Source organism: Lichenostomus cassidix, chromosome 1Aa (genome assembly GCF_008360975.1).
Source record: "Lichenostomus cassidix isolate B80296 chromosome 1Aa, HeHo_3.0, whole genome shotgun sequence".
NCBI classification, from domain to species: domain Eukaryota; kingdom Metazoa; phylum Chordata; class Aves; order Passeriformes; family Meliphagidae; genus Lichenostomus; species Lichenostomus cassidix.
In genome coordinates, this window is record NC_139480.1 from 54,161,134 (window position 1) to 54,183,471 (window position 22,338).

General features: G+C 44.4%; 2 protein-coding genes and 1 long non-coding RNA gene across 5 annotated transcripts in view; 1 reads left to right on the forward strand and 2 right to left on the reverse strand.

Moving 5' to 3' along the window:
* The window catches only part of DNAI7 (dynein axonemal intermediate chain 7), a 352,760-nt gene that overhangs the window by 280,117 nt on the left and 50,305 nt on the right, over positions 1 to 22,338 (reverse strand). The window lies entirely within an intron of this gene.
* The window catches only part of RASSF8 (Ras association domain family member 8), a 78,803-nt gene continuing 71,559 nt past the window's right edge, over positions 15,095 to 22,338 (forward strand). The window contains exon 1 of one of the 3 annotated variants that reach the window (XM_085049064.1): positions 15,095 to 15,402. The gene's annotated coding sequence lies outside the window, so the exon portion shown is untranslated. Of the gene's footprint in view, positions 15,403 to 15,654; positions 15,756 to 22,338 lie in introns of those variants that run through there. The other 2 variants (XM_085049063.1, XM_085049065.1) reach the window with 2 other exon arrangements.
* On the reverse strand, positions 17,668 to 18,788 carry LOC146443908 (uncharacterized). The gene is made up of 2 exons (XR_014849358.1): positions 18,642 to 18,788; positions 17,668 to 17,961 (listed from the first exon to the last, which is right to left on the reverse strand). It is a non-coding gene; the product is annotated as an uncharacterized LOC146443908 (long non-coding RNA).

The window sequence follows — 22,338 nt, forward strand, 5'->3', positions numbered from 1 at the left end:
TCTGCAGTATTAAAGCACTACACAGGAACTGACACTTCCACTGAAAAAAAAATAGGGTTTAAGGTGCTGCAAATTGTAAAAGGTTGAAAAACATGTTTCTGGTGATTCTGACTCAAACTTTCAATTATTCAAGTGTGCAAGGGCCCCAGTTCTACTGAAGTTAACCGGGATTTGTTCTAAATCCCACAGGTACTTCAGAAAGTTCAAACCAGAGTTTCTGGATGAATGGTTCCAACTGTGTACAATGTGCAGAGCTCTGGGGGGATGGTTTGTATTTTGGGGGTTGTTAGTGGGTTTTTTGCTTGTTTTTGGGGGGATTTTTGGTGGGTATGTTTTTTGGTTTTGTTCTGGCTTTTTTCTTGTCCAGTGGAAGTGTAAATCCCTGTGTATAGGATTTAGGCCTATGTGTAGCAAGCCAGCACTTTTTTATTACATCCTGCAGCCCCTTTCCTGACAGTCCCTGAGCCTTGGCATTTCCACGCCAGCTGCCTGAGCTTTTCTAGTGACTTGCTCCTGTCTTTCAGCTAATATTTCTGGGAGGGATTTCAGGGATCTTTCCTGGCTTGGGAGTAGTTAGTTAAACTGTCAAGGAAATGATGAATGGAATCTGCACCCATGTGTTACCACAAAGATGCCTTGCAGACATTTCCTCAGATCTCAAGGCATCTGGCTGGGGCTTTCTTACGTCACCAAATACAATAGAAGAATAGTAATGATTAGCAGTTGTATAACAGCACATTTCTCCAAGCTCTTTTTCGCTTGGATGTTTATAAAGCTCTGCTGGAAGAAAAACCATAGTTCAAATAGGAAAACTAGGGAAGAGGTGAAGTTCCTTGTTTAAGCCACAAATCCATCTCAAGTCAGTGCCTAACACGCAATTCAGATTCTGTGCTCAGATCAAAACTTCACAGTGAAAGCAGGGTTTATTTAAAAATGAGGAAAAGATATTTTAGTTTCAAAACCCCAAAGATTTCTTGACAGTAACACTGAAAAAACACATTCAGTTCCTTTGCAAGCTGTCTTACAATTCAGAAATTATGAATATTAACTTTTCTGTGTGGCTTTCTCACATTAAAAGTTGCTAAACACCTGGAGATGAGCATGAAGAACAATAAGGCTCATCCTTAAAAATGAAAATAAAAAAACTGAATCTGTGCAAAAGGAAAACAAGTGATTCCTGAACTCCAACGATTTCTTGGTGTTCCAGTTTTGCTTAAGGCTAAGTCACTCCTTTCAAGGAAACATGCACAGGAAGGGCAAGGTTGTTCATGCTCTGAGTCAGGGTCTGTCACTGTGTTCCTGGGCGAGCTGCCCAAACCCTGAGCAGGGCAGGAGGAGGCTGTGTGTCCCTGTGGAAGGGGATGATGGAGTCTAGAGTAGCCCTTGCATGCAAATGCCTTTGCTCTGCCCTCTGGAACAAGCCTTTCCCACCCCATGGGATTCCAGCCCTCAGTTCTCAGTGATGCCTCCTTGTGATTTAGGGAAAAGCAGACTATATTTGAGCTTCCCAGGCCCTTTCGGGGGTTAAAACCAGGGAATGTTTGGGGAAAAGGTTTGTGCTGATGGTGCCTGTTAGGAGCCAAAGATCTGGAAATGATTTGTGGTCTCAAAACAGGAGACATCAGGTAGGGCACTTAATGCTCAACTTTGAGGGTGTTACTCTTAAATTCCTGGGACTGGCTTAGAATTTCAGTAATGAACAAAATAATTTCAGCCTAAAGCATGGGGGTTTTATACTCCTTCCCTCTGCCTAGTTTTATACTCTTCCCTGTAGCCTAGTTTGGCATTGCCAGGAGGGAAATCGTGGTACACATTTCCTGTCCGTGAGAGAAACTCGCTGCGATGCTGTCCCTGCATCCCTGCCAGCCTCCACTCCCAGCCCCAGCCCCGGAGCCAGGCGCTGGCAGGAGCTTCCCCTCTTACACAATCTGCTGACACAGAGGCCAAGGCCAAGCCCAGACCAACTTCCAGGGCCTCTCATGCTGCTTTTGCTCTTCTCTCCCCACTCTTAGCCGTGGGTTTTCTCTCCTGGTTTGCTGCAGCAAACTGCAATTCAGCTTTGATTCCCACTGGGATTTTCCACACCTCCCCTCCTCTTCCTAGTGAACGGCTCTGCTCTGAGTTTCTCAGCGACCTGCAGGGATAATCCCAGCGTGCTGAGTGAGGCTGAGGGATCAGACTTCCTGCAGTCCACGTGTGTCACCTTATCTCTTTGCTGGTGCTTCCCGGTGTGTTGTTCCTCCAGTGCTTGTTACACTGAAGCATCTCTCTCTCCCGGCCAAGTTTTTAGCTTCAGTGGCTCATCCTCTCGCTGATGGAGGTTTTGAACCCTTCAGATCTGACTTCTGAAATTGCTGCTCACACATTTTTCTTGCTGATACCACACGGGCTGGGAACATCACCACACTCCCTCCGCCACAGGTGATGTGGCACCTTGGTATCCCCACGGGATCATTTGAACTGCAAACATCTACGGAGAGATAACTTAGCAAAGGGTTATTTACATGGCAAACCTTCTTGATGGGGCATCCTCCCAGGCTTTTTGCACATCGCGATTGGGAAAGCTCTTCCGCAGAGGAACTCTTTATTTGCACATGGCTGGACGGCATTTGGCACATGCTAAGGCTCCTGTGATGCGCTGCAGCGCTGCCCAGTAAATAAGGCTTGACGTGTTTCATTTTTCCCTGCTGCAGGCTCCACTGCTGTGTCTCTCCACGCCACCTTCCCAAAGGATTATTGCAGCCCCGGTCGGTGAGGAACAGGCAGCTCCATTAATGCAGCTGTCTCACCGTGTGCTTTTATCAGCTTGGCTCATCGCAGCAGGACCTCTACAGCCTCCCTGGAATTTCTGGCAGATACTATCACTTCCTAGATATAATACATTACCCTTTAATAAATTAGTATGTGCCTAACTTTAATGACCCAGGGAAAAGTAATCTTTAAATTGATGGTATCATTTTAAAAGAATTTAACCAAAGATAAGTCTTATGTAAATTGCGCAGTGTATTAGCTATATCCACCTTGAAATGACTGAACAGGCTGCCTCCAGCTTGTGGGAGAGTCACATTTTTTAAAGACACAGCATAGGGAACAACAGTTCCAACCTTCTCCTTGCATTGCTCCATACACCATCAGGGGTGTTTGAGTTCACATCCCCTCTCTGGGCTATTTTGCTGCTACGTAATTTAAAAACCGTAATTTTGGAGTTATGTACTGTAAATTTACTTACTGCTGCACAAACAGCACTGCCCATTTCAGGGCCATAAAATTGCTTTCAATCCCGGCGTGGGACTCACGTGAGCCCTGCTGCTGGCACAGTTTGGCTCTGACTGTGCAGGAAGCTCATTACAGATCCCATTCCGTGTATCCATGTAAATTTGTCAACCAGTAACTGGCAGGATGGTGCTTCAGGAACAGAGCATTCCCTCACTATGTTTCATTCGCTGGAGCCTACGAAGGAGTTTAATTTTTCATACCCTTCATTAAAAGAGACCACAGGGAGGACAAATGAGGAAGCAGAGCCATAAATACATTACAGATGTGCAGAGTTTTCTTTGGGCACTCGAGTCAGAAGTGATTTGGCTGGAGCTGTCTGACACTCGCACTGTGGCGTGGCTCTTGCTCAGAGGGATTTCTCCTGTGACACAGAGGGAAGGGCACAGAGTGTGCAGGCACAAGGCAGACACCAAGGGCACCTGATTGTACCCAATCAGACTTTTCCTGGGCCAGAGGAAAGCAGGGATTTTCTCCCAACAGCTTTGAAAGCTAAGGCTGGTCCGCGGGATTTCTGTGTCTACACAAATTAGGAAGATGGAAACACATAAATTCACTTGGCAGGAAGCATGGGGTGTTGCTGACACTCCAGGAGTTTTCTCACACTATACTGAGTAAAACCCATTTCCATCACATTCCCAGGTGATGGTCTGCATTAGCCTGCCATGTAGCAAAGCAAAGCACAGCATGCTTGGGCTCTGAAACCACTACCAAGCCCTGAAGAAAAAGTAGAGAAGGTGAAATTGGCCCCTTAATTTCCTGAAGGGCGATGTGACAATGACACAGAGCCCTCAGAAAACAAGACCTATCAGTGTCACATGTTGACCAGGGGACTCTCAGTGCAGGCCACCCCTCCACATCCCTCAGCCCCTTGGCTTTTCTCTCACGTATTTCCCCCACAGGTCTGTGACCTCTCTTCTCTGGGACCGTGCCAGGCACAGCTGTTTGTCCTGATGTACAATCCCCCCCTGGGCTGTACCTGCTCTGAGGGGACATGGATCAGGGGAATGACCCACAGGACAGCCACAGGGACAGCAGCCCTGCCCCTGAACATCCCCTTGGGCTGCAGACTATCCAGGCAGGCATCTCCCATGGGGTGTCCAACACCAGCACTCTTTCACCCACTTGGAAAACAAATACTGCCTGCGAGAAAACAAATTCAAAGGAATACTTGCTCAGATTTGAGACCTGTCCTCTCTCAGTGGAGGCCCAGAGCACCACACATTAAATGAGACCCTTCTGAGAACTCCATTCTTTTTCATGGAAGAGATGCCAGCCTAGTCCTGAGGGCACTGGGTCTTGTGGGCATCTACAAATTGCTTGCATGAGGTGGGGAGGGGATGTGTTTTAAAAAATCAAAACCATCCCAGATGTTTCATGGTAGCATTTCTGAAATAAAGCATTGATTTTTTTCAAAGAAATGTTTGGTTTTGTAATTTTTTTCAAGGTTATGATTACTTTGAAGTTTATAAACACTTAATGCTGGAAAAGAGAAAAACACTCCTCATTTACCCCAGAATTATTTAGATCATTGTTTTCATGATGAGAGTCTTTGGCACCACTTATGAAAGATTAAACATTCACAAAGAGCAAGGCATAAAGAGGTGCATGACTTTGGCAAACTTTCCCCAAAAGGGATGGGAACATTGTTTTAGGAAGGGTGCCTTTGGATGAAACAAAAAACAAAAAGAAATGATGATGGAAAAAAACAAAAGCAGTCTCACAGCAGGGTTTAACTGGGAAAAACCAAAGAGGAACATCTTCTTAACCCTCTCACTACTAAGAAACAAAGCTTTGTCTAAACCAAATTTTCCTTGAAGTCAGCCTGGCCCTCTCTATGTGTTCCAAGTAACAATGTCCTGTTATTACTCTCTTTCATTTTTCTGTCTACAGGAATTATTTTTGCTTGCCCTAAATGCCTCTTATTTCACTGCCAGCCTCTGTACAGGAAGCTGAGCTGGAGCAAACAAGAAGATACTGCTAACAGGGAAAACTTGTCAGAAAATACCTATTAGTCAATCTAAAAATGTGTATTTCAACACAACTTCTGTCAGTGCCCTCAGATGTGATGTGCTTAAAATCAGAGAACCTCAAAGAGAGCAGCAAGAAGCTGGAGCGTAGGGATTCAGAGCCAGGTTAAACTAGCCTTCCTCAAAGGAAGAATGCAGGAATTTCTTCAAGGAAAGGGCGGTTAAGCATTGGCAGGGGCTGCCCAGGGAGATGGTGGAGTCTCCATGCCTGGAGGTGTCCAAGAAATGACAGGACGTGGCTCTCAGTGCTCTGGTTCAATTGACAAGGTGGGGATGGGTCTGAGGATGGACCTTGGAGGTCTTTTCCAACCTTAAGGATCCTGTGATTCTGTGAAAGAGCAGAAGCAAAACGGGGCATCAGCCCCTTAATCACGGATGTGAGCCAGCACACTGGCTTGGTAGGAAATTAAGGCAGGCTGAGGCAAGAGAGAGAGCTAACTGTACCCCAGCAGACACGGCAGGCAGAGTCAAAAGGACCCCTGCCTTCCTCCTGTCCTTCCCTCAGGAATGGAGATGCACACCCCAACATCCACATATTTCACCAGGCTGTAGCAGAAGAAATCTGTTGACACCTCTCAAATATTCACTGGACCATCTGCAATACCATTGCTCACCCGGATGGAGGCAAGAGGCTCTTCTGAAGCAGGAGATGTGCACAGCACTTCTGAGCCAGGCCTGATCAGCTGCCTTATCTGAGTGCAAAGGGCTTATCATTGCTTTACAAGTGGTGTTTGTAGAGCACTGATAAACAGAATGATTATCTTATAGCAGCTTGGCTCTTCCTTTGTTTCTGTCTCTGGCTGAAAGGCTGGGTAATTAGTTGAGAAACCCTCTTTTATACAATACCTAAAAGGACAGTCTTATTCCAGACCTGTTTTTCAGCTTCCCGCAGCTGAAAAACCTTTCAAACCTCACACCTCTGCCGCTTGCACATACAGGTCTCAGAAAACAAATTAAAACTGGCCCAGAACAAAAGATCAGTCCATCTCTTTATTTAGCCATGACACAAACACGGTGACATGAAAAAGCCAATAAACAGCAAGTCAGGGACAGGTCAGAAAAACAAAGAGATTAGAGGTTACTTGCAATTGCCTGAAAGAATAAAAATTGGCCTAAATCAATTTACTGTGTGTTTTCAGCTTTCCTGCTTGCCTTTCCTTACTGAGCAGACCCTTGAAAGCAGCTTGGAGCTGTGATTTTACAGCAGTGAAGAAAATACATCCGGTCAGTGTCAGAGGGCTGTGCCTGCATCCCTTACACCTCCTGTGCCCACATTTACACAAGAAGTTTTAGTGAACAAATTAAATGATGTCTTTGTGTTGGAAATTTCTACCGTGTCATGTTAAGAGATTCCTTTCACAGCTGAGTTCCTCAGAAAAACATCAATAATTTAACAATTTTGCTGCGTTTTGACCAACTAGAGTTGGTACTAGTGTTTTTGCTGCCATTTAGCATTACAGCCCTTATTCTGTCTTTACACCACTTTCGTTCACTTTTGAGGAACTGTGCTGGTGGGCTGTCTGACATACAAGATAGAATAATAAAAAAAATGGTACATCAATAATCAGATTTCAAGGAAATTCACTTACATAGCAGACTACCAGGCAAATGTAGGTACTTAAAAAAACAAACAGAGCCATTCTCTCTAAAGCTATTACTTTCTCTCTTCCTCTGCTTCCTCTAATAAGAAATTAAAATCCATCATGTTCAGGACATTGGAATATTCATCATTCTGTTCACTGGAGGGTTGTGCTTCAGAAGCAGTGGGGGGAAAAATGAAACCAGTGCTCATTTTCACTTGGTACACAAAATTAAAGTCCAGATCCTCTTTCAGTACAAATCCTTATAAGTCTTTTTGATGCAATGCTGAGAATGTGGCCCTGGACCCAAAATGAAAATTACCCTTCTCCAGGCATCACAGTTATGAACAAGGACATTTTCAGAGGTTTTGCAGTTATATTTTCACATATGAGCATGATATTTTCTCTCAGGCAAAACCAGATTCTTGTAGATCAGAGAACTTGCAGAGTTCCAGCCAGGAGAAGGTGCCACTTGCCTTTAACCACCAGCAGACAGCCTCAGAAGGAAAGCACCCTCCCACCAGGACTCTGCTCTTCCTTCTTGCAGGAGTGCCCCAGGGGATCTGTGTGCTCTGTAAAATGCCTGTATTCCTCCCCTGACCACAAAGCGACCTTAGATAATCATCACCACGATCGAATATGAATAGCAGCAACCCCCCTTCCCCCATCCCTCTGCAGCTCACCAGTTCCAAAAGATGTGGAGCTGCAAAAAAGGGAACTGGCTGGGGCAGAATGGGCTTGGTACTCAGCAAAAGAGCTGCTCGAAACACATAACTGCCCTCAAACACATCCCTAGTGTAGAAAAGAGTACATTTGGGTCGGATTATTTCCCAGAAAAGGAGATTAGCTTGTTTTGGTCTCAGGTTGGAGCCGAGCTTACACCACCACTGTTCCAGCAATCCAGGACTGGCTTGGGAATCACTACAGCATGCTCCCGTTGTTCCCGTGGGCATTATCCATTCCTAAGGCTCAGGGTGAGGCTCTCCCTCTTATCAGGATGCTGGAAAATGCACCTTCCTTGTGATCCCGTGAGACTGAGTGTTGGCTGTGCAACAACCAGCTGGTGGGAAGGGATGCCAAGCCCTGCTGTCTCCTGGGCCAGCAACCATCAGCCCAGATGTGGGCTATGTGAAGGTAGAAGGGGGTTGTGACCCCACAGCCAGGACTGCTCAGATCCATCAGAGCTCCCCAAGTGCTGGCTGCCCCAAGGAGGACAAGGAATCAGGGTGTTACACAACAAACTCCCAGGATTCGTGGCTGGGGGAAGAACACAAGGCACAAACCAAAGCTGGGAATGTCCCACCTTGATCCATCAGTGAACACTCTGCTCCCAACAGGTATTAGAAGCCAAGACACGTGGCTGTAAAAATGTAATACGGAAAATCCAGCTAGGATGTGCACAGATCTAGAAATAAGTGTGTGGTTGTGGATGGAGAATCACACAGGCTTACCAGACTTTTGAAGATTCTGGCCTGAAATAAAAAGGCACCGTGTAAAAGGAAAAGAAGGGTCAAGAAAAGCAGCAGGAAGAAAATTTTAATCCCAGTAACAACCAGTTAAAATATAAATATCTGAAACTTACTCACAAACTGATCTTGGCCAATTTCTTTGCTCTTTTTCAGTTTGAAGTAGACAATAAATGAAACCCCTTGAAAACAGAGGGCTTGATGAGGGGCAGCAAGAGGCAAAACCAGGAAAGAGCTTTTCACAGCTCTGATTTCCAATAACTTACTTGTAAGGCATAGAACTACCCAATTATCCTAAAACAGTCATCCAATTTGTTTCTCTGTGGGGAAGCTTGGCTCGCTCAGGTCATAAGGATCAGGAAATTAGTTCTTTGTTGAAAGAGGGTATCTTGCCCTCTCATGTTTCCCAACCTACCACAAAAGCACAGAGTGAGACTGAGAAAAAGATTTTACAAAACAACAGGGAGACTCTTTTTGACAAAGAACTGAATCTGCTAAACTCACATTAAATACAGACTTTGCAAGGCAAAGAACCAATTTTTGCTGCAACAGATTTGCTTGGGCAGCCTAAAACTTCTGTTACAAAGTTTCTGGAGGTGCAGTGAAGTATTAGCGTTTATTCCCAAGTTTTTCCAAAAATCCCTGAGAAGTAAAGAACTCTTCTTTTTTTCCCATGCAATTTTCTTAATATGAAAACCTCAGCAGCAATACTTTATTCTGGGTTGGGTTTTTTTTCATTCTCTATTTTGATGTGTCTGGAAAGCCCTCTAGGCATCTATTTGCATTTTCCAAAAGCTTTGGAGATCTGGCCCTAACTTACTTATGAAAATGGTGCTTAAACTCTGAGCTGTTTTTGAAATTTTGCACTCTTTGTATTTTAAAATATGTTAGACTTGATTTTGCTGCTTCAGGGGACAGGTAATTCCTATCATTTTCAATGGAGATGAAGTACTGTGCAGCAGGAAAAATGGAGGGTCTAGAATTTATTGACAAGGGCAAAATACTAAAGGGGTTTGGTGTTCCTTTTTTATGTGTATGATAAAAATGAGTGCATAAGAGAAAAGTAGGCATGTCTTTTGGCACTCTTTTTCCAGCTTTACAGAAGAATAACAACCAAACTCTGATTTCTAAACTGAAAGGGAATATAGTTATAAACATATTTAAATGTATTGCTGATGAGCCATATCTTACACTGGAAGTGATAATAGTACCAAATCAAAAGCAACAGTACCATGCCAGGCCCTTTAAAAATTCCTGGTTTGTGAACTCCATGGAAGAATATCCTAACATCTTAAAGTTTTGCATTACACCTGGAGAGAGAGAGAGGATTTCTCGATGTTTTGCAGGAAAAACAAAACCAAAACACCCAACCCAAAGAAACATTGGAATTACAAAGGCTTTACAACCTTTCTGTGTACTATAAAAGAATATTCTTGTCTAAATGTCCTTGATCAGAGAAGGGCACTGATTTCCAGACACTCAGAAAATTACCTCCTGCATTAAATATTATACCTGTTTCAAGGGCACATTTCCAGGTTCCTAAATTAAAATCTTCTTCTTGTCATTCCCTCCTAGTTAAGTCAACTATTCTTGTCCCCGTCATTGGATTTCTTTCAAGGTGTGAGGTTTTTCTTTATACTGAGCCAACTCTTCAACAGAAGACTCATTTTAGATAGTTTGATCTTCAGATGGTTTCTCAGTCCCTGGTTGGTGCAATGGTTCTGCCACCAGCTAGGTCCTCCAGGGAAGAGAGATGCAAGTTCCCACAGGGACATTAATTTGTTTTAGCTGCTGTTCACTTTCTCAGAGCCACAGTACATCATTTTCTCTCTTCTGAATTGCTGAGATTTACACTGGTATTTCTTTCTAGGACTTCACAAGGAGGTGAAGCAAAGTACTTGTATAAAACTTAACAGCCAAAGCATTTTTGTTGTCATTACATTCAAATTAAACATCTAAAGAGTGATATTGGTAATTTCTCCCCACTTATCATATGCCATTTGGATTTCCTCTCATTTGCAGTTTGGTTTTAGAACTGTCAAGGTTCACATGCTTCTTGCTTTTCTTTGTAACCATGACAACAACAAACTTACTTTTTGTCTCTAATGAAAGCCAAGACTCTTGTGCAATGATCTACACAAGACAGAACTTGAAGAAAAATACTTTAAAATTACAGATTACAATCAAACGTGCCAGATAACTATTGATTCAAACAGGCCTTTAAAACCTAGTCCAAAGGTGCTCATCCAAATCCTATAATCTTATGGCCAATGCACAAGGGTGAGGTCTGCTAGTAATGTTTCTCCCCTGAAAACTTCCCTCACTTTAGACTTTGACACATTCCTCTAATTTGAGTGAACCAATCTACCTCTGAAGGAAGAAGATGACTTTCTATTAATCAAGAAAAATCAGAGGAAAAAAAGCCATTTGTTGATGAACAGACAGAACCAGGCTCACCTGATTCCCACTGCCGTGCAATAAACAGAAGAGCCACACTCATGAATAATGAGTCTCTTTCCTGCCAGAACTATTCCTGAATATATTCATGCTTAGGCTGCACCCATGAACTGGGAGAGTTATTGCTGGTACTGACAACAAAAATAAGATTGCTCTGGTTGCTTATTCAAGGCTGGTTCCCTAGTTAATGTGAGGTAACATTCATGGCCAGGTCAGAAAGAAAAAGGGGAGGAATTTGGGTTGGGATTCTTTTTTGAGCTATTTTGGATCTCTTCCACAGAGCCAAGTCTTGAAATCTGCAGTCTCTGTGAGTATCCAGAATCTGCTGTGTGAAACAGAAATAGAACCTATTTCCCATCTCAGAATATCTGTCTTTTGAATTTCAACCATTTGAAGACAGAGATTGCATTTTCCTGTATATCAAACTCAGCACATCACTCACACTTAATGCACAGCACGGCAAGACCTAGAAAACACAGAGAACAACTAGGAATTATTGCTCTTTAGGCTCCAAGAAATAAATATTAACCAAAAAGAAAAACACAACTAAGAAGAAAGAGTTTGAAGAATGCACTTAAATTTTAATCTGATGTTTGTTTGCTCCCCTTGAATATCGGACAGCAGCACTATTTTAAAAAAAAGAAAAACACAACCTCTTGAAATGTTCATTTTAGAGTTAAGCAAATACACCATTAGACATAAATTAACCCCACTCCAAATGAGCTTGTTTTTCTGCTTATTAAGTATCAGTTCAGATTTATTTGCTATGGACCGAATTCAGCAAAGTCCTTAAGCACATGCCTAACTTTGATCATGCAGGCAGTCCCACTGAGACTATTCACATGCTTAAATACATGTACACAGTTAAATAATTTGCTGGATCCAGCCCTACTTTTCCTCAAGAAAGCATTTGCAGAGACAGAGTTGTTCTAGTCCAACCATGAAGAGCTTCTTGCAAATCCAAGAGGGTGAAAGCTGTGCTGATCACTTGTAACTGGTCACATGGAGATGTTTCTGTGCTCAATGAGCCACATTTTATAGTCTGGATTAAATTTAAATTTAAATTAAGATTAAATTTGAATTTAAATTTAAAGAGCCCACCGAGACACTGGATCTCTCAAGGTGAAATGACAGTGGGAAAGGCAGTGGTAGCCACAGATAGATCAGGTAAGGGAGGAAATGAAGGAAGCTCACAAACTTTCTCTTCCTGGCTTTGGCCAAAAAGGCATCATTCTTGGAAAACTTACATAACCAAAAGGCATGTGGGCTTATTTTCTCCTTTTTGTGCTCATTCAGAACCTATGTGTAAGACTCTGCATGTGTATGGCTGTGTGGTGTAAGCAATTCCCTGGGCAACATTCAGCCCTAGAATCCAAAAAGGGCACCTTGCTCCTTTCCTGGGATACTTTAATTACCCCTGGGCCAAAAACAAAGCAGGATCTTTATGGGAAATCTGCTTTCCTACAGATCTGAACACTTCTAGGGCTAGATCCTCAGGATTTCCATGTAAATGTAAGGATGTACCTTCACTAAATCAGAGTCCTTACCATCCTCCAGCAAAGTGCAGAAGAACGATTGACTGAAGGTGAATGTGACACAAATTATTGAGGATCCCATTAAAAGTAACAAAGTTAAGAAGTGATTGGGATGGGCACCAGGAGTGAAGAAGTGTCACGGCAGAGTCATCCTGCATCAGCATAAAGTCCTGCCCTTGGCTGGCACGATTTACCATCACTCCATAATACCTTCCTAACCAATTTTCTGGGGAAACAAGGCATCTTGTTCTTTCACAAAAGAGCAGCCGGACTGCTATGTTACATAAGGGAGCTATTTGTACAATTTCAGTCCTATTTCACGGCTGGATTTGATCCTGACTTGCCCCCTTTTTGCTTAAATGACCACTGCCATCTTCCCTGTGATAGCCTTGGTCAAATTTATGGAATCCATGCATCACAGAAATTTGATTTTCTCTTTTTGCCACCACCTCACCTTCCGAAACAGTTATATTTTTGATATTAAAAATCATTCTTGAAAATGTATTTGGTGCCCTCCCTGGACGTCCTGGCTTATCAACCTGCATGAAAATTACTCTGAAAAATTCACAAATGTTATTTTGGAGCAGCAGAAATGTATTCCCTTCTGTGACTTCATAACTAAATTGCAGAAGGGAAATAGGAAAAAATAAGACATTAGAATATCAAAAATGCCAGTGCCAGCAAGTCAAACACCACACCAACTGAACATAAACATTTTATGCCTTGTTGTGCATGTGCTGAACATTCAGAAATCTCTTAATTGCAGCCATTCTCCTCTACAAAAAAGCTTTTTTCATTCACCAAACTTTCTCACAGGAAATTACATAGAAAGTGTATAAAAATTATTTGTTGGGCTTGAGAAACTAATTGGTGAGTGAACTTCGAATAGAAAGCACAATGTTTGATGTTGTGGCCCCTGGTTCTGCTGAACACCTGGAGCAGGCAAACAATACAAACTCAATGACTTGACAAAGTACTTGTTTTCAGTAAACCATTAACTCCTTCAGAAAGGCTTTTCTCCTCCTAGCAATAATTTCCCAGATCATATAGCTTCAATAGCTTCCCAGATCGCTCACTATATAAGAGTCCCTGAGAAGCCTGAATTCTGGGAAAAGATCTTCCATGAGTTTTACAGCTCCTGTTGTGTTTATAGGCACCATGAAAAAAAGGAAGCAGTGGTATATCCTGAGAACAGCAGTCCTTGGGAAGTCGACAGGAATATCTGGTTAAATATTTTGCAACAAACAATCTACCTAGAAAACACATCAAGCTTTTAGGATGTTGTCTGACATTCTTGAAAGTCATAGTGAAAAATGCCTGGTGCAAACAAATCTTATGCAGTAGAATGCAGAACTAGTCGTCAGCATCATCCCTTTCTCTCATGGTTATCCCTCAAGTGTTGTTGTTTGAAAGTTTCTTAAACTGAAGGTGAGAGTGTGTGTGTGGACCACATAAAGGACTCGGTGTTCAACAAAACAACCTTGATTTTCACAACCACACCTCATTTCATGTTGTGCTTAAGGCCTTTCTCACAGACTGCTTAGCACCTCTTCCTGTGAAAGAGAATAAAAAGGCCTAGAGAAAGAAAGAAAAAGTGAGTCCTTCTGAAGACTTTTTCAGCAGGAACTTTGGAGGTGTGCTTACAAAAAACCTGCTTAGCCACATGAAGCCATGAAGGAAGATGTGATCATAACCCAAGATCCAGACCTACCAGAAATAGTTGTAGAAACATCCCCATCCCTAAATCTCACGAATATTTATTTGCTGGTATCTAAACTGAAGTTATGCATGTAGTCTTGAAAATGTCCTCCGTGCAGCACCAGCACAGAGCTTCATGGAAGCAAAACCCTGCTCTCTTCTGAAGGACCAGGAATTTAAAAAAAAAACCCATTGCAAAAACACTTTGCGACGCTCAAAACCCCTCAGAGGAGCAGTGGTAACACAAACAACAAAGCAAGTTCTCTCGATGAGACTCTTCTTTAAATGGCCAGCCCGTCCTGGACACGGCACAGGCAATTTTGGGAAGGCCACAAGTGCAGATAAGAGCTGGGAATGATTTGGGGATGAGTGCTGCTGCTGTGCTGCTGCAGGGCTTGCAGGCAGTGAGAAATGCCTGTGCATCACAGCGCTGAGCTCCTTTCCAAAGAGGTTTCGGATTTTTTTATTTTTTTGTAATGGTCGTTTTTCCTATTCCGATCTGCACGAAGGCAAAACTGATTCAAACTTCAGACTCAAAACTTTATGCCCCAAACAGCCGCCTGCAGGCTTTGCTGCTCTGAGGTTTACGACTTTTTCTTTTTTTCTTTTTTTTTTTTTGCGGGGAATTTCCATCATCGAAATCCAAATCAGAAACAACACAGAACACTGCCTGCCGGCTTCCCGCATCCCGGTTCAAACAAGCACCAAAGGCATTCTTGCTTCTTCCAGAAACAACGGGGGGAAGAAAAAAAACCCTTAAAATCGCGGGGGAAAGAAGAGAACGGGGCGAGGCGTGCGGCGGGCCGGAGCTCGGAGCAGGGCGGGGGAAGCCGAGCTCCCACCGGGAATCGCTGCGAGGGGCTCCGGCCGGCGGGGCTGCAGCGCCCGGGGCTGCGGGACGGCGCTGGCGGAGGCGGGCAGCGCTCCGCGGAGCTCGCCGGGCGGGGCTGCGGCGCCTCCGCCTGCCGGGGCTGGCGGTGCGGGCAGGACGCGGCCGGGGCTCGGGGGGCGGCGGGCGGCTGCGGCTTTAAGAGCTCCCACAATGCCGTGCTGGCGCCCCAGTTCCGTTACATGTCTCCCCCGGTGAAGGGGAGCGAGGGAGCGGCAGGAAGGAGGCGGAGGACACCCCCTCCCCTCCCCTCACGCCGCCCGCCCAGCCCCGGGCCCGGGGGAGGAGCGGGGCAGGGCCGTGCCGTGCCGAGCCCCCGGGCGCTGCTCCGGCCGCGCCGCCCCCCGCGGGCAGCGAGGCGGGGCCGGCGGCCGCTGGGCTGCCCGGGAGCCGCGGCGGGACGGGCGCCCGGAGCTGCTGCCGGCACGGCGAGCGAGGCACGGACGGACGGACGGACGGACGGACAGGCGGTAAGTGCGCGGCCGCGCTGCCCGCCCAGCCCGTCCCGCTGCCCGCTCCCTCCCTCCCTCTCCCGCAGCTCCCGGCTCGTCCCCGCTGCGGGGTTTGTGACCCTCGCCTGCCTCCTCCGAGCTCGCCAACTTTCCCGTGCCTTTCGCCCGTTTCCCACCTCCCCTCGGATTTCCATGGGGGTTTTTTTGGGGTTTTTTTTGAGGTTTTATTTTTGGCGTTTTCGGCTCTTCGCCGTTCCCACTTTCGCCTCTTCGCAGTCCTCTCGCACTCGCCTCTGTCCTTTCGCCACTTCCCGGCTCCCTCCGGCTTCTCTCTCCTGGCATTCCGGCTTTCTCCACTGGGCATCGCGTGGAAAAGTAAGGGATATTGCTCGGTGTCCTTGAGGAAGGGAATCCGAAAGCTACTTTTTTTACCCAGGGAAATCTTTGTAGTAGCTTTTTTTCTTTCTCCTTCCCCTTGTCTTCCTGTCCCCGGAAAGAAAAATTAAACCTGTTTTTCTTTTTTTCCTTTTTTTTTTTTTTTCGCTACGTGGACTGTTTGTTTTGGTCTTTTTCCTTCTCCCCCCTCTCCAGGCAGTGTCGGTTTGTTTCACGATTAATCTCTTTTATTCCTGCCCCAACCCCTCCCTCTCTCCTTCTCTTCCCAAGTAAGAAAAAAGATTAGTAGAAAATGTGTTTCGCTAGCAGGGAATGCAGGAGACTGTTTGGTTTTGTGGGGTTTTTTGGGTTGTTTTCTTTTTTTCTCGCGGTATGCTATTGATGAGAACAGCTTAAGCAAATACAGTACGGTAGGACAATCCAGAGGCATGAACTTTAAAGGGCAAGGAGATGGATTCTGCTGGTTTATCCAGCTCTGAAGTGGTGTTGGGAAGGTCTGCTCCAGGCTCTCGTGTGTTTTCTGTTCTGTGCTGATTTATTATGCCAAGAGAGTGCTGGGCTAAACTGCATTTCACTAGTGCTCGTGGGTTTCGCCAGCGTGGAAAATCAGGGGGCAGGGGAAGGTGACAGATTTGGGAGTCCCCTTGGGAATGACACCTGTCACACCTCCCAGCCCCAGCTGCAGGTGTGTAGGAGGTTAACAAAAACTGCTCACATCCTTGGCACAAAGTGCTGTCCTGGGGATTGGGAAGTCTGGCTCGGACATTGGGAGTTCCTGCCTCAGCTCCAGTCAGCATCACACGTTGGAATGGAGTGTTTGCCGGGCTGTGGAGAGCGAGGAAATCAATTGCCTAATGATTTCTGCAAAGACACCTGTTTAAGGGCTTGCAGGCTCCCGGCTAATTGTGCTTGGGAGCGGTGCGGTTGTGTTAAGTGTTGTGAAAGTGAAGAGCTCTGTCTTTTTCAGTGGAGAATGAGTAGCTTGTGAATGAAGTGTCAACTCTTTTGATGAGAGGTGGTTCTTGGTTCTGTTACATTACCTCTTTTGATAGATACCATTCTGAAAGTCCAAAACGCCGTGTGGCTGAGCAGCAAATAAAATCAGCCCTACGTTTTTTCCCTCTTTCTTTAAAGAGAGAAAATTTAATTTCAGATTAACTTTTTGTTTGATGATATCTCGTTGGAAGGTAGGCTAGACATTAAATTGGAAGTACTTCTCTGGGTCTTAGAGCAAAAAAAAAAAATTATTTGATCTGGGATGAGTTGCTGAGGGAACTGAAATGTCTGCTTGGGATACATCGTGTTCAGTTGTGTGCCCTTTAGGACAACTGAGAGATAAAGGTGGCTCACTTCTTACAGTTAAGTAATCTTTCCATCCTTTCCACCCTCATGAGCCCAGCAGTTGTTTGAATTAATCTAGTTTTTAATCTTTCCTGGAGATGAAAAAGTTTGGGATAGGGGGAAATAGAAGGAGAAAAATAACAAGTCATATTTAGCAAGAAGTTAAAACTCTTTCAAAACTGTACCTTGAACTGTTACTGGAAACACCAGCAATAATTCTAAAGAGCCAAATTAAGTTTATTAATATAACTTTTTAAAATCCGTTTGAGGGAAGCTCTGCAAAGGAATAAAGGAGGTTGAGTTGCTGAAAGCAGAGCCGAGCACTGAGGGTGGTGAGTTCTGTTCCTGCTGCTGCCATCGCAGGGCAGTGTGACCCTCCTGCCTTCCTCCTGCACCTCATGGGACACTGAGATTTTCTTGATTCTCTTAAATGCTTTCACATGTGCTTTGCGAGAATGTTGGGGTGTTAACGTGTTGCTCCTTGTTCAGTTGTCGCTTTGACTGTTGATCAGGTAGTTTGGCTTGTGCTAATAGTAATTCTTGGAAAGCAGTAGAGGTCTTGAGCATCACCATTTACTTGGAGCGACATTGGATTTTTACCTTGCTGGAAAGGTTTTGAGACCGGGGTTGTTTTTATCCCCTGAATATCTCTGACAATATCACTTCATGCTGCTTCTGTGGGTCCCTTAAGCCTCCCTCCAGCTGAATATGAAGGACAGTGTTGACCTCTCCAGAACGAAACTGTTACATGAATTGCAGGGTGGAAAAGTGCCCTGTGGGGACTGGGCTGAGGACCCCCCTCAGCGTGATGCTTGCTGCTCCTGGTAATTTTGTTTTGTGAGCTCTGTAATTATGAACATAGCTTAGTCCACAAATGTGTTTGCTTGCCTCCTAATTTTAGGTTTCTGCTGGGGTTTTTAAGTCTTTAGGACTTCTATCTTGACATAAAGTGTAAATGTTTGATGCTTTTCTGGGGCTTTTTTGAAAGCCTAGGTTTTCCTGTAATTTTTTTCATGGTGGGGTTGAGACTTTACAGTGTAATAAGATTCATTATAATCTCAGTGCCTACCTTCCTGTAACATTTGAGTCTGGAATACTTGGCTCTAACCTGTTGCTTGTCTCTCTTCAGTGAAAAATCAGACTTGGTTCTGTTGGGATTTGTTATTAGGCAAATGTTTGTGTGTATATATGTGTTGTATGTGTATAACTTGCTGTCCTCTTGCATATGCACGTAGCCAGCCTGTTGTTTCTGAATCTGGACAGTTAAATCTAGTCTCAAATTCAGTTTCATAAATAACTAATTCTTCCTACCCTTCCCATTCCCCTCCAAAGCGTGTGGTGATCTCACGTCTTTGACAGGAGTGGTTTCCCTGGCTGATAAGGGGATGCTCGTGTTGTTTTCTCCATTGGCTGTTCTGAGGGCTGTATGTTATCTTTCTCTGTGCTGATAAAGCGTGGGGAGGGGGTTGACTGCTCTGTGTGTGCCAAGTGGTGCCATCCTGCTCTCTGTCTCCAGTTTCTCACCTGAGAAGTTGGGATCACAGAACTTGTCCTGCTCGGGAAGGGAAGGATTTGAGCTGTAGCTTACAGGGGTTTGTCACACCTGCCATGGCAACTGCAGACCCCTCTGGGTTGTTACTTCACCCAGGTCTCTGCAAGCATCTGGTCATCCTTGTGATGACATAAATGTGGAGAGTTTGAAGGTATCTGAGAGGACTCGAGGAGACAGGCGCTGTGAGCTTTCAGATGGCAGACGCTTGAGAAATCCGCTTCATTCACCTTCCTGCTTTTGAGTCACTCCTTAAGGAGGGAGGAATCTGTTTACTTTCTTGTTGTGCTTGGAAAACGGGCTCAGCCACAACAAAAGACCCTGTAATGCTTTCTGTAGTCCAGGATTATTGCACAAAAGCATCTTGCTGTGCAGCGCTGTGGCTGTGCTCGGTGTTGTATGATAACACATGTTTCTCAGCTGTTGTTGATTCCTCAGTGGCACAGACTTCAAAGGAATGTGCTGAAAGAGAGCTGCAGCCAGGGAAAAACGGGGTTTGTTCCAGTGGCCTGTACCATCCATCTGTTTAAATACTTTGCTGAGCTGTTCCAGAGTGTTCAGGCATCCAGTTAGGACTGACAAGCAATTACAGCTGGGAATAGAGCCTGCTGCAAAGAGACCACCTAGGGGAGGCTTAAGAGCTACCTCCCTTGTGTGGGTCAGAGCCTCCCTGCCCTCCCAGCCAGCCAGGAGAGATAAGGCTCCTCATTTGGGGTATCTTTCAACATGACATTGTCTAATTCCTAATGCTGTTGAGGATTTATTTATTTTTACTCTCTATGCTATCTTTAGCACAAGAAGGGAAGAATGGTAATGAGGACAGACGGTCAGCTCTGTAGTCTCTTCTGTGTGGGTAGCAAGCTAGGTCTATAATTTAAATGAGTAAATATTTATAAAAAGTTAATTCTTTCTCAAAATGCGTGGGATAGCTCATAGAGAGTGGTCTGTGGGTCACTCGTGTCACACTAAAGGTAGTGATACACATTACTGGACTTACTTTAGCTCCAAAACATGACCAGTAAATTTAAACTGGAGCAAATCACATTGTGCTTTTTCAGATTGAGTTTGGGGAAATGCTTCACAACTTCATCCACAGTAACTAAATAAACCCCATTGTACTGGTGCATTATAATACATGAGGATGCTGCCGATTGCAAGTGTTACAAGTTGTGTTTTTACCTGAATTCCACTATTGGAGTCCAGTGTGCAAGATGTGTCTACACTGTGGCTGCCAGATGAATCTTCATGTCATGGCCTGTGTGCTCTACATAGTCCCAGACAGCAGAACTGAGAGGAAAATATTAACAGAGAGGCTACAAGGAGTCTGCTGATAACCTGTGAAGATTCTTGAAGTTTTTCTGCATGGGACAGACATTCATTGAGGATTGGCACGAGCGCTGTAGATAGAGTAATGTGTGTTTCAGCTAAGAGGCTTTAACCTTCTTTGTCAATGGAAAATGCTCATGCAGATGCACTAAGAGGATATTTGAGCTTGGGAAACGTGTGAGGCACTCCAGGATTTGTTTTTCACCTGCAAGCAAGCAGCACAGCGCTAAAGGTGAGCTTGAATGTTGTCCTCTGCTGTGCTATTGCTCCCTCCTTAGCACTGTGATGTGACATCTATGCCTTTGAAAGGAAGGTTCTTTCTCCCCATGTTGGCAGTCGTGATGTTTTTATGGTATTTTGAGACGTCAGATTTTAATGCCTTACTACCCCTTTGAGCGGAAAGGGGAAGGAAACTTCCAGAAATATGTAATGCAACTGACTTCCAGCTTTTGCCCTTGCTCCAGGGTTGACATTGTAGTTGGAATTTGTTTACTTGCTTTGAAAGCTGTACTCGGTGTAACCTTGAGTCTTACTTCCCTTCCTGCAACAGTACCTGACGTGTTTGCCGTGTGCACCTTGCTGTGTCTATGGATCAGCCAGTTTGAAACTGGCCGGGCTGTTGGTGCTTTCTTGTTACTGTATTCTCCCCAGGAATCTTCAGAGCTGATACTTCCTTTTGCTTCAAGTGAACTGGAAGTCTTTTGCTAAAATATTTTTGGACTCCTGAAGTGTTTGTCAAATGTTTCCAAGCTGTTGTTCGAAAGGAGTTTGGAGTTTCTGGGAGAACCTTTGGAAACTTTAGGTTGTACTGTCAGTCAGCAGTTTTGTGAGCATGGATAGAGAGAGGCTGTAATTCCACTGGGCAGCCAGATGTTTTGTGTCTGTGCTGAAGTGGGGAGCCAGTGTGGCTTCAGGGGTTGAAGGGTCTGCTGTTCTTGTCACAGGGCTGTTTGGGGATCTTCAGCAGATCGTATCTGCTTTCTCTCCTCTCCTTCCTTCCCTCCTACCATGCCTGTACTGATTGTGATCACCTCCTCCTGAGTAGACTGGGATTGTGAGCAAAGCATTCTTTGTTGCTTTCTAAAAGGTAGATATTTGCTTGTCAGTCTGTGTTTCCTGAATTCCAAGCTTAAAGCCACGTAAAAGCTGCATGTAACTTGACAATTAGTGGATTTATAGCAAATATCCAGTAGATTAATACTAATAATTCTGATGACTGTGGCATTAAGTTAACTTCATAAAGAAATAATTTTTCATTGCAAACAGCGGAGAGAGTGCTCTTTGATGCAATTCCCCCAGTTCCATATTAAATTGCACCTTTTTTGGGCTCTTACACACTTGTATAATCTGTGTCTATCCTTGTCTTCCTTCTCCCTCTTCTCTGTGATATATGAAGGGAAGTTAAAACAGAACTCATCAGTGGCTGCACATGTCAGTGTCTTCCTGGAGAAGAAAGCAGGAAGATGCCACAGCTAATAATATTTAAAACTAGCTATTGGGAATTGAGAGCAAATGCTTCAATGTGCCATTGCAGCTGTGTGGCTGGCAATATTAACTAGCAGTAGTACCTGGAATAATAATTCCCATCTGGAGAGAAACATATGGCAGTGGTTGAATGCCCTTGTCCTTGCCCACCACGAAGTGACTGTGGTGTGGTTTGGGGTTTTTTTTAAAGAGCTGGCTCTGGGCTTCATCCACACCTCCAAGTCAGTCCAATCATTTGCACTGTTTTCATTGGGAGCAAGGACAGAAACTTCGAATAAGCTGCATGTTGGAGACTATTTCAAGCAGTGGAAGTGGCACTGAGGAGCACCAGGACTAACAGAGAACAGTGACACTGAATACAATGCGGTGTTTTCATGCGGTTAATGGGATTGGAATTGGTAACCTGATACTCCAAAGAGATAACAAAGGCTATTTAGCATACAAGGGAACATAGATAATTTTTTTTAGGAGTTGGTAAATAGTGTAGTAGAATCTTTTGTCAGAACTCATTCTAGTGAAAAAGTTCTGCCAGAAAAGGACTGAATTAGAAGAGTTTATGAAATACTCTGAACAGAAAAGGAATTTTCTGTCTTTTTACCAGTGTTCTTTCATGCGCACCTCATGTCCTGTGAATTTAGCCTTTGTTTTGAACTAAAATATACCATAAATTAAAAGTCTTTGGGTTTGTCTGCTTCCAAGAACAGAAGATGGGAGCATAGCAAAACAAAATGTGCAGAGTTGACATAATCAATCAGATACCCTGCTGTTCCCTTATTTCTCAGAAACAGACCAGAAAGTGACCAGCTTGATACAGCAGTGCTGCTTGGGGTTAAGTTTTTTGGTGTGAGACTACAGATAATT